The 12,514-nt window shown below is 39.0% G+C and overlaps 1 protein-coding gene across 18 annotated transcripts in view; it reads right to left on the reverse strand.

The window, feature by feature from the left end:
- The window catches only part of LOC121492782 (collagen alpha-2(I) chain-like), a 105,247-nt gene that overhangs the window by 29,753 nt on the left and 62,980 nt on the right, over positions 1–12,514 (reverse strand). The window contains exon 5 of one of the 18 annotated variants that reach the window (XR_005988278.1): positions 1,786–2,141. The exons of the other annotated variants lie outside the window; for them this stretch is intronic. The gene's annotated coding sequence lies outside the window, so the exon portion shown is untranslated. The remainder of the gene's footprint in view (positions 1–1,785; positions 2,142–12,514) is intronic. 18 annotated transcript variants of the gene reach the window in all.

Raw genomic sequence — 12,514 nt, forward strand, 5'->3', positions numbered from 1 at the left:
TATACAGAGCTATTATTATTGTCTTTATTCTTCAGAGAAGGAAACGGGCTTAAAAGAATGTAAACTGAGGCACGGATTCCTTAATTTAAGAGCCACTCAAGGTATCAGTCACCTTTTGATGGATACACATGTGCTTGGTTTTGCTTCTTTGGGCAAGATTTTCCAAGTAAGGTGTTTCAAGGGACAGGACAGACCATAAAGACAGGATGGAGGAAATACTGCTTGGATTGGGAAACACATGCCTGTTATACCACCCATTTCCCAGGACTTCCTCTCTCCTGGTGTCAAAACACCTTTCCCAGATGCAAATGTTATAACCCAATTATTACTACCGAACTTTGCTCTTAGGTACCTGTCAATTCATTTCCCTGGAGTCTCTCAAACCACATCTACATTGCTAATGTTAAATCACTGGATGGGTAAGCATTAACATTGCTCATTGAAAAAAAAATCACTCTAATAAAAGAATGAATCTATACCCAACAGCAGGTTAGAGCAGGGGAAGATCAAGCCTCTAAGTCACTACTAAGCATTTCAGATCATCTTGGAATAAAACAGCATTTACTGGAAGTCTTATGATAAAACCTTTTCTGTCCTTTCATAAATAAATAGGTTCTTCTTTTTTAGGTGCTTCCTTATTTTTTCTTTCGCTATCTCAGAATTGAGAAATATAATAAATGCTTATTGAAAAGGCCTGGCCCTTATTCAGTACTTGTGCAAGCCTCAAAATAGTTGATTCACATTATGGAGCTTCCACTATTGCTCAATTGGCACACCCTTTTCAAATTCCTTAGAGCCCTGCAAATCTGAAACCGTCAGAGAAGGTGAGTTTTGCCCCTTCCCACGTGCCAAAAAAAAATTCTTTCTCTTTCTTGGAAAATTCAAGCTCTCCTATGCTCCAGGTCAAGTAAACACAATAACCAACACTACACACAAACACACACACACACACACACACACACACACACACTTTATGGCCATCCTCGGCCTGCCCACCTGCTTTATCAGCCATGCCTCCTGTTTCCTTCCTCCTCCAGCTCCTGGAACTCTGTGCATAAGCTATGACATATGTCTCCCCCAAACACAAAGAATACCACTTATGAAAGATAATACAAGCCTGATCTTATTCCATGGGAAATTAATATAGAAGATCCATAGATTTTAGAGATAGATCCCAATTTGGGGACACACATGGCAGTTAAAAACTCAAAGAATGGCACAAATGCCACTTATCTTCAGAGTTCTCAGTACCTCTCCCTCTCACTTTCCACCACCCCTCTTTTCTCTTGCACCTACATCCCCTTGCAGTTTACGGCCATGCAGGGATAGGAACCAAAGCAGAGGAGCAATTCTATCTGAAGAATTGGACTCATAGAGCACTAAGACTCATAGAGCTAAAATGAGCTGCACAAGGTCAAATAAGTAGGTGGTCTCAGAATCAAGACTTAAACCCTGATGGATCTGACTTCAAATCTTACTCTTTTTTCTGTAAGACACTGATGAGAAGTGGGATGAGAAAGAAGGATATAACAAGAAGTCTGCTCTGTGTCTGGACCTACTCAGGACCATGGACTTCTAAGGTTAGAAAAGTAGGGGCTGGTTACCTGCAAGACCTCTCAGCAAATTGTCTGTGCTCTTTTTAATGTTCCAACTGAATGAGACCTGGCCCCTGGGGATGTAAAAAACTTCACCCATCCACCAGTCAATACTTATGAAAAGCAAGAATAATAGCTCCGCAATGGAGGTAATATTTAAACTGAGTCTTAAAAATGAGTCAACACTTACCAGGCAGTCCAGAAAGGAACATTTCAGATTTTTTGCTTTACCAATTGGTAAAACACTTTCTGAATATTTTTGCACTTAACACTAAAGAAAAAGAAAAAAATTTTTGTGAGCTGCACAGGACTGTTATCATTATTCCCATCTCAAAGATTAGAAAACTAAGAATGAGGGAGGCTGAGCTGGCATACTGTACATCTTCATGACACATTTGGACAGCAGCGTACTAGAACATCATGAGGAAGGGAGCTTTTTGTGTGTATAGTATTAAAAATGATTCAAGAAAACAATTTAGGTAACACCAACAACTTCATCCAACACTTCATGAAGTGGGCAGCCTCTCTTCACAAGGATCCAGAGAACTGCAAAATAGGGTGGAAGGCAGGAAACTTTAATAGCATAAAGGATAAGGAACAAAATAGAAAAAAAATAGAAAAATGAATAAAAAAACAATAAAATAAATATAGAGCCCAAAGTTGGCTTGGCATTCTGGAATTGACTGACTGGGTATACTATGTTTCTGGTCAAGCCCAACATTTACAGGGAAGGAAAGTTATCTAAGTACGGACTTAGCACCTGGGGCAGGAGTGGCTCCATCTTGGGCCTAGAAATTCACTTGAACAATGAGGTCATAAAGGTGGCACACCTTAAGCTGATTAGACTGGTATCCTTAGAAAAAGGGAGAGACAAAGATACCAGGGATGTGTGGCACAGAGTAAAGGCTATAGAAAACACAAGAATGAAGCCATCTGCAAGTCAGGAAGAGGAGTGTCACCAGAAACCCACCCTGCCAGCTCCTTGATCTTGGACTCCCAGATCCTAGAACTGCAAGAAAATAAATTTATGTTGTTTAAGCCCCTCAGCCTAGGGTATTCTGGTATGACAACCCTAGCGGACTAATATACTGCCTAGCAAAGCATATGGAGAGTTAGATCGATTACGGATACACAGTCTAAAGAGGCATCAGAATATGAAACAGTGATTACCCTTGGCCCTGCACCTGCAGCATGGTGCTTTTTCTAAAGTTTGTACCATTACTCTGGAAGGTAACTGGTGAGGAAAATTGAGTAGTTCAGTTCATTTAACCTGTATCTACTGAGCTCCCACAATGAGCTAGATGTGAGGAATCCAGCATATCATTGGACAAGGTGTGTATGTAAATGAATAAATGTGATGCCATATAAGAAGTGCTATAATGGGACTCCTGGGTGGCTCAGCGTTTGAGCATCTGCCTTCAGCTCAGGGCTTGGTCCCAGGGTCCAGGATCGAGTCCTGCATCAGGCTCCTTGCGGGATGCCTACTTTTCCCTCTGTGTGTGTGTGTGTGTGTGTGTGTGTGTTTGTGTGTGTGTGTGTCTCATGAATAAATAAATAAAACCTTTAAAAAATTTTTTTAAAGAAGTGCTATAATGAAGACAGGGTAGATAGAACATAGAATTGGAACCAGGTTAATCTGGTTTGAATTACAGCTCTCTTATTTATTCTAACATTATGAACTAGGGCAAATTATCTAGCTTCTCTCTCCAAGTCTGGACTTTTCATCTATAAAATGAGTTTAATATACATACCCCACAAAACTTTTGTAAGAACAAATGAGCTATATATGCCAAGCATATCTAAAGTACATGACATACAGTAGACACTCAATAAAGTGTATATACTGTCATTATTGTAATTATGTACAAGGTTTATTGAAGGTAATCATAAAAGATTCTCACTTCTGCGTGGAAATATCAAGGACGACTTCCAAGAGAGAGTAATATTTAATCTGAGTCTTTAAAAAAAAGTAGGAGTTTACCTGGCTGATGGAGAAAATGTATTTGAAAATGCATTTCTGGTATAGGGAACAGCACAGGCGAAGGTAAAAAGATATATAAAACCACATTGCAGGAACACCTGGGTGGCTCAATCAGTTAGGCATCTCTCTTTGGCTCAGGATCCCAAGGTCCTGGGATCAAGCCCTGAGGGTCCTGGGATTAAGCCCCCGAGTTGGGCTCGCTGCTCAGCAGAGTCGGCTTCTCCCTCTCCCTCTGCCACTCCCCCTCCTTGTGCTCACTCTCTCTGTCTCTTTATCTATCTATCTCAAATAAATAAAAAAGTAAACTTTTAAAAATAAAAGGTTAATTAAAAAGGACCCCAAACTCTGTTTAAGTTGGGACAGAAAGCTGATTAATATAATAATTTAATATTAAATTAATGAAAGAATTGTCCTAATTTAATTGCAATACAGAAAAGCACCTAATGATGCTGAAGTAGATGATTGAGTCTAACAGTAATAAGTGCATTAATTAAAGAAATGTTCAATATATTCAAGACTTTGTGCCCTGTGGTGGGTGATTCAAGGAGTAAAAGAAAAAACAAATTTTATGACTATCTTTCCTTCTGCTTGCCAGCAAAAATCTGCTTTTTCTTTGTTATACAGCTTAACATAATATAGGCCCATGTGCCTAACTCAGTGGTTCTCAATCTATTTGCTCCTGGAATCACCTTGAAAGCTCTAAAAAATATATTGGAGTACCCAGGTGACACTCTAGCACCAGGAAAACAGACTTCCTGAAAGTGAAGCTTAGCAACCCAAGTGATTCTTATGTGCAGCCACAGTTGGGAGCCACTGCTGTAATTAGACTATGAACTCCTTGAGGGAAGGGATGATTTCTTGGTCATTCCTAAATTCATCACAGTGCCTGACACAGAGATATTCATATTTTAACTAAATGGCTGGATGGACAGATGGGTAAAAAGCTAGTATTTCCTACCCTCAAGATATTTATTATTATAAAGCAAGAAAAATACAATTTGTATACAGATAGTTGAGTGGATATAAGCCAGTGAATGTTGTGTGATTGCCACTGTATTTCACAACAGAGATTTTGATCTGAAAGAAAGCTTAGTTAAATGCATATAATGGAGCACTTTCATTCACAGGCCAAACAGGAAAGCTTCAATTACACTGCTGATTAACATCTAATTTTTAAAAAGAAGAAAGGAGTCATCACACAGATTGTATCACTTAGAAGGAATAAAAATGAAAATGCTATAAACAATGAGGGAGTGCAAAGACTAAATCTTGGAAGGGAAATTCAGGGCTCCCATAAGCCCTGTCCCAGTATCACCCTCCTAGGGCAGACTAAGTGGTTTGACTTGGTTTGATTTGGTTTTATTGTGACTTTCCTCCACTGCTATGATTATTTCTAGGTCACCTGGCTGTTATATACTCTCTTCTACTCTACAAGCAGTGCTTTGATCCAACTAGATAATCCAGCATTTGGATATTAATCCTTCCGGCACAGTTAGCCAACATCATTCCGCCCTAACTCCACCACACCCGAGTTAAGTGTCACTTAACATCTGAACTGAGCCCAGATTCTTTGATATCAAACACTCTTCACAAGTGACTGGGCAAATTAAATGATTCATCTTAAACAATTGGAGCATTTATAATTAATACACTTCCCAGTGTAAACTGAATGAAAGAATAAATAAACTATGGAAACAAATGACATTTGGACAAGTCTTCTCTTCAGGTCAGCTAGCTTGTATATTTACGTTTGATGAGGAAAGAGAAAATTCTTACCCGTTTCCCAGAGAGGAAGTTATTAGAATAATTTGAAAATTTTTCCAGCATAAAATTTCATAATATGTACACTCAAAAACATTTCTAATATAATAGAAAGCAAAAACTTGTATTCGACCAGAAAATAACAGGGCAAAAGAAATTCGGGCACAGAAAACAGGTTTGTTGTTTTTGTTTTTTGTTTTTAAGATTCGTTTATTTATTCACAAGAGATACAGAGAGAGGCAGAGACACAGGCAGAGGGAGAAGCAGGCTCCCTGCCGGGCGCCTGATGTGGGACTTGATCCCAGATACCGGGATCACTCGCTGAGCTGAAGGCAGACGCTCAATCTCTGAGGCACCCAGGCATGCCCAGAAAACCAGGCTTAAAGCTTAAACCTAAGTGCTGTTACCTCCCAAGATACAGCAGTGATGTCTTCCGTGTTTTTCACATTTTGGAAAATCGTATCCAAGTTTCTAGAGTCTTCTCTTTCTCGGGAGTAAAAACAATCTGGAAAGTGTTCTAACTCCTTTCTGACTCCTGACTGGCAAGAACCAAGAGGGAGGGCCAGGAAGCACACAGGATACCACCTTCAGTGCAACCATCAGTGGCAACCTCCCAAGCACCAAGACTGACAACTGACCCTTATTATATCTTTGTCATGACATGGCCAACATCTGACCCTGGCATTCACAGAACTTTGGTCAGCAAAGCAACATTACTCATCTCTTTGACCTTTCCTCTCTTCCAGGAGGCTAATCTTGCCCTGGTTCTCCTCCTTATCCACTGATTTCACATCTTTGTTGATTTTTTTCTTTTTTGCCAAATATTTGTTTAATTTTCTGTCCACTTGCCTCTCTTCTGGCCTCCAAAAATGGGTCTCTACCCCATCTTCTCTCCCTATTTGGATTCATATCAAAGTCTCTAACTACCTATTTTTTTTCACTTGAATATCCAAGTATCCAAAACAAAACTTGATATCATTTTACAAAATCTGTTCCTCTTCCCTTTTTCTCCACCTTAGATTCATGATCTTACCATCCATCAAATGTTCCATACTAATGAGTGACCAAGCATTCTTGATTCCACCTTAAAATGCTGTCACAGAATTAACCTCTATGCTCTGTTCCTTCTTCCCATATTTTTCTCTGGCTTTCATTCCTCTGTATTCTAATCTAGGCTAATACAATAGTCTCCTAAGTGACCTTCCTGTCAATTGTTTTTTCCCCACTTCTGAGACCATCCTCCTGGGTCCATCTTCTTTTTTTTTTAATTCTTTTTATTTTATTTAAATTCAATTTGCCAACATATAGTATAACACTCAGTGCTCATCACATCACATGCCCTCTGTAATGCCATCATTCAGTTACCCCAACCCTCCACCCACCTCCCCTTCTGCAACCTTTTGTTTGTTCCCCAGAGTTAGGAGTGTCTCATGGTTTGTCTCCATCTCTAACTTTTCCCCACTCTGTTTCCCCCCTTCGCTTATGGTCCCTTTCACTATTTCTTATACTCCACATATGAATGAAACCATATGATACTGGGTGTATCTTCTGAAAGAACAATAAATCCCATTTTGTCACAAACCTATAAGTTTTTGCTGATTCTCCCTTGACTCTAAGATTAAGTCCAAACTTAATCAGAAGAGCTATCCATACAAGGATACTGTATGACCCCAACTTACTTCTCCTTTACTGTATGACCTTTACTGTATGACCCCAACTTACTTCTCCAGCTTCACTGATATGCCTCACTATACTCAAAATGAATTTCTCTTCATCTCCCAAACCACCCACACCCTTGCTACTTCTTGTATGTGTTATGTCTTCTGCATGAAATGTCTGATCTTCCCCACTCTATCTCCATTCCAAACTGGAAAACTTCTATTTTTTTCATTAAAAATTCAATCAACCAATCAAATGTCACCTGACTAGAAAGGCTCCTCTGATTTTTCTCAGGGTCTGCACTACCCTACATTTGACTATGCTGGGCATATAATTCCAAGAGTTGAGGAGGCATCATACTAGAACTAAGTTCCCTGCAACCAGCTCACCACTATATCCCCAGCATCTAACATTTTGCCCAGCATATAGTCATTGTTCAGCTTATATATGTTAATGAATGAATCTCTTGCCCTCAGGCTTTAGAGCACAGATATAATAAACAGCTTTGAGATAGGATAATAGGAGGAGATGAATGCCAGGGAAAGAGATTAAAATAGAGGTCAGAACTTAAAGTAAAAAATCTAGGCAGAGGGAAAAACTGGGCTTGAAGACTATCAAAGAGACATCCTAGAAGGCCAGATAAAAGATAAGATTCAAAGGCTCAGATGCGGACAGAGAAGTAGTGGTTATAGGTGCTAATCCAGGTGAACACCCAGGCAGGAAGATCTCCCTCTGAGATCACCTGATTCATTTACAAGTAATGCCTTGTGTTGCAGTTTATCTGTTGGCATGCCTAAAACACCCACCAGACTGTGTTCTTTGTAAGCAGCCATCCTGCCTTATTCATCTTTGTATCTAAGCACCTGATACCATGCCCACCACTTAGCCATAGTTTTACTGTAAACTTATTGCTGCACTGTGAACCCTTAAGTATAATAAATGATTGTGCAGGGCCTGCATTCCACTGTTGGAACCACTAATGAAGGCAGATGTGGAGATAGAGAAGCCGACGTTATCATTGTGTTGGGTGAGATCATGCACGTCCAAATCACACGTGATGCCTGAGAAGCTTGCTTTTCTCAGCTTTATTTTTAGGGCAATGACTGAACTTTGTGACGCAGGCTTATTTCTACCTCAGTGTTAGTAAAGTTTTTACCTTTAGAAGAGGTGATTAACAACTCAAGCTCAATAAAGTACTTAATGAGGAATTCTTGCCATGGTTCAGTTAAAGTCTTTTCTGGCAAGCTGACTTTCACACTTAAAATCTCTCTTGGCACTTGTAACCTGAAAGAATATGGTCCTGCCTGGTTAGACTCAGAATATACCCAGCCCTATGTTTTCAAAGAGCAACTTTTAAAAGAGCGACACAAAATCATCTGCCCATTAGCATTTCTGTACTCCATTTTGATGCAATGCAAATATGAGCTTCTCAGATAACTATTTCATATGAGGGCTCTTAAATAATGACCACAAATTTTGTGCCTGACATCCCATCAAAAGGTGGGACCCGTGTGCCCATCCTCTGAACCCGGGTGCCCATGACTCCTTTGACCAAGAGCATACAGAGAAGCAGTATAATGGGATTTCTGAGGTGAGGTCATATAAAGCCATGCAGTTTCTACCTTGCTCAACTTCGGAATCACCTGAGTCATCATAGAAGAAATCTGACTACCCTGAGTCCACCATGACAGAGGGCACAGAGGCTCCATTGACAATCCTAGCTGAGCTAGTTCTTCAGCCATCACAGCCCAAGAGAGATGTGTAACGAAGAAAGGAGTCATCACACAGATTATGTGCAGCCATGAGGACGAGCTGAGCTAGTTCTTCAGCCATCACAGCCCAAGAGAGATGTGTAATGAAGAAGCTGTCTTAGAAGTTGATCTCCACCCCCAATCATTCAAGTCACCCCAGCCATTTGAATCATCCTAGCTGAGACCCCAGAGCCATCTCCACTGTGCTCTTTCTAAGTTTCTTACCAGTCCTCATTTCATAGTCCAGGTTACTGTAGCAGCTACCCAATGTCCATAAGAAAAAATATAGTCCAGGGGCATCTGGTAGTTCAGTCAGTTAAGCAACTGACTCTTGATTTTTGCTCAGGCCATGATCTCAGGGTTATGAGATTGAGCGCCAAGTTGGGCTCCATACTCAAGAGAGGTCTGCTCTTGTCTCCTTCTTCATCTGCCCCATCTCAGCTCACGCTTTCTCTCTCTGTGTCCCTCTCAAATAAATAAATAAACCTTAAAGAAAAAAACAACAGAAGCAGAAAAAAGATAGTCCAAGTCCAGGTCCATTGAGAGAAAGGAGAAGCTGAATTCAAGACTCATGGGATTTCACATGCATGTACATACAGGTTTAGGAATGAATGAGCATGTAGAAATGTGTGAAAGAGTGGGCACCAGATTGTTAACATCTGTCACTTGTGAGGACTTAGGAGAAGGGGAGTGGGGGAAAAGGAGGTGGGAAAAATTATTAATCATTCACTTTTTAAATTTATCTTTATACTATTTTACTCACACTAAACTCACATTTCTTTCACAATTTTTGAAGAGAGATTTAAAATGATTTAATCTCTCTTCAAAAATTGAAGATAAAAAGATTTTTAAAAGTTGTTGGGGCATCTGGGTGACTTGGTCAGTTAAACATCCTACACTTAATCTTGTGGCCTTGATCTTGGGGTGGTAAATTCAGGCCACAAATTGGGACCCACACTGGGCATGAAGCCTACTTAAAAATAAAAAAGGTGAAAAAATTGTTGTTTTAATTTTTTTAAAGCTGTAGAACATGCCAACTTTCTTTTTCCTTCCCCCTTCCTCCTACCCTCCTATGATGATGTTTGTTCATCAGACTCTGATAGCACCTGAGTTAAACGTAGAAATGAGGAAGGAGGCTTGAGCTCACTCAAAGGAAAAAAGCCATTTTACACAAGTAAAATGGAATATGACTCATTATACACAAGTTCAGTCACTGAAGGCTCCTTCAACACATATACTTTTCTTATTTTAGTAAAACAAAACAACAGGGGGCTTGAACTCACATTCCCTAGATCAAGAGTCCCATGCTCTACCCACTGAACCAGCCAGGTGCCCCATACACAGTTTTGGTCCATATCTACTAAGTGGAAATTTTGAAGGCCTCTGAGTAGTTATTCTAATATTCCACCTTTCTCAAGCTATTGTGTAGGAAATCCTAATATTTACAATTTGTTAATAACTTGTAGACAAATACCCAGTTAGCATCAGCAATCTCATTAAGACTATCAGAAATTGAGAGACACCAAACTCAAATTTATAACTTGGAAAAAAAAAATGAAAAAGAAAACTACTTTGTGATTGCAATGGGCTCCATATACAATCTTCCTACCATGTAAGAGTCAGAAAGCGTTCATTCAAGGTCAATTATGTCTAAACACACAATTCACATTTCTGGCAGATGTCTTCCAATGTTTAATTGACTTAAATCAACAATTCTAAACACCGTGTCAATACTTTTTATTAGTATAGGGCACATTTCATAAGTACCCCTAGAAGATTGTCTGGGAAGCTCTCAAACTCACACATTTCACAAGTGGATTTCTAAAATTTTTCTGTGGGCAATTCTGCTTTGAAGATTTTCTAGGTTAAAATTGTCAAAGCCATGGTCTACAGTGTAGAACTTTGGAACCTTGTTTATTGATTTGCCCTTATCCTGGATCAGACCCAGAATTGTTTTCTGAGAAAAATCTTTATACTGTCTACGGTGCTCCCCAGGCCTCTGCTCTGCAGAGGTAGGCCAATGCCTGCTCAAGACAAAGTCTAAGTTAAGCACCTTAATTTTCATAAGGGGACATTTACTTTTTTCTCTTTGCTCAGCTGATTTTTAAAATAAATACTTTTCAAAATATGTGAGCTTTAAAAATACATGTACTTCAATGAATAACACCAAATAATTACTCGAATAACTACCTCAATTACCTGTCACTGGCAACTTTAATTAAAAGTCCAAGTGCAGGGATCCCTGGGTGGCTCAGTGGTTTGGTGCCTGCCTTTGGCCCAGGGCGTGATCTTGGAGTCCCGGGATCGAATTCCACATCGGGCTCCCTGCATGGAGCCTGCTTCTCCCTCCTCCTGTGTCTCTGCCTCTCTCTCTCTCTCTCTCTCTCTCTCTCTCTCTCTGTGTGTGTGTCTCTCATGAATAAATAAATAAAATCTTAAAAAAAAGAGTCAAAGAGCAAGAAATAATATTCTTGAAGGACTTATTAAGGGGAATAGAATCCATTCAGCCCAGTAAGTAATTTAGATATTGATCCTTAGATCAACTCAGACATTAAGAAAACTTATTTGTTGTTTTGTGTTTGTTTTTGTACTACCCACTTATAGAGAATTGCATTTACTACCTCATGGTAGTATTGGCCCTATGCACTCCACTTCCATTGAAAGGCATTGTAGGAAATAGTTGCAAAAAACAAGCAGTTTTAATTTTAAGGGTATTGTTGCTAATATTGTTCATTCCAAGACTCTGTGTCCTATTCTTAAGTATACAAAATACTAAATTTGTGCAGAAATTTTTCTCAAATTTTATAAGCAGAAGAATATTGACTTCTTTAGTTCTATCTGCATTTATTATTATTATTATTATTACTATACAGACAATACTTCACTTCATAATTGTGTCCTTTTGACTTTGATGAACCAGAAGTTTGGAATCAAATATTAATATGTAGTTCTCTTTTCAGGGTAGTGTGGAACCTTGCAGCATATATTTCTGTGTATTAATAATTTTCTAAAATTATATTTCAACATTCTAAATCTCTTTTCCTTGAGAATAAATTTCTTTAATTTTTATATTATTGTACTGTGTGTGATCCAGTGAGATATCTCAAAACTTTTTTGAAAGGAAGTAGGTTGGGACTCCGGTGTGGCTTAGTGGTTGAGCATTTGCCCAGGGTGTGATCCTGGAGTCCTGGGATCCAGTCCCACATCAGGCTCCCTGCATGGAGTCTGCTTCTCTATCTGCCTATATCTCTGCCTCTGTGTGTGTGTGTGTGTGTGTGTGTGTGTCTCATGAATAAATAAAAATTTAAAAAATCTTTAAAAAAATAAATGAAGTAGCTTATAATTTAATAAATGATCGTGATCCTGCGATAAGAAAACTTTCTAAGCATTTGTACAGGGGGTAGGATTTGGTAAGAAGCAGAATAGATAATGCTTGTAAAGACACTACTGTGTTAATCATGACAGATATCCCTGAAGGTATCACATATTTTTAACTAAATGAAAATTACTAAAAGCCATGATCTGGTTTATGTGAAAATAATAATATATAGTATCCTAATCTCAAAAGGGAGCCAATTTTCAGTTTTCAACATTTCTATCGAAACACTTACTCTGAATAGTAATTGTAAAAATCTTGAAAAGTCTGGTATTGCCTTGATCAGAATTTATAAGTTTTATTAGCAAACTGTGTCAAAGAAACATTAATCCTAAGTGAAATTCTGAACTGCCAAAATGTAGAAGTGGAGAGGTAGAATGAAGTTGCAAAT

Source organism: Vulpes lagopus, chromosome 6 (assembly GCF_018345385.1).
Source record: "Vulpes lagopus strain Blue_001 chromosome 6, ASM1834538v1, whole genome shotgun sequence".
NCBI classification, from domain to species: domain Eukaryota; kingdom Metazoa; phylum Chordata; class Mammalia; order Carnivora; family Canidae; genus Vulpes; species Vulpes lagopus.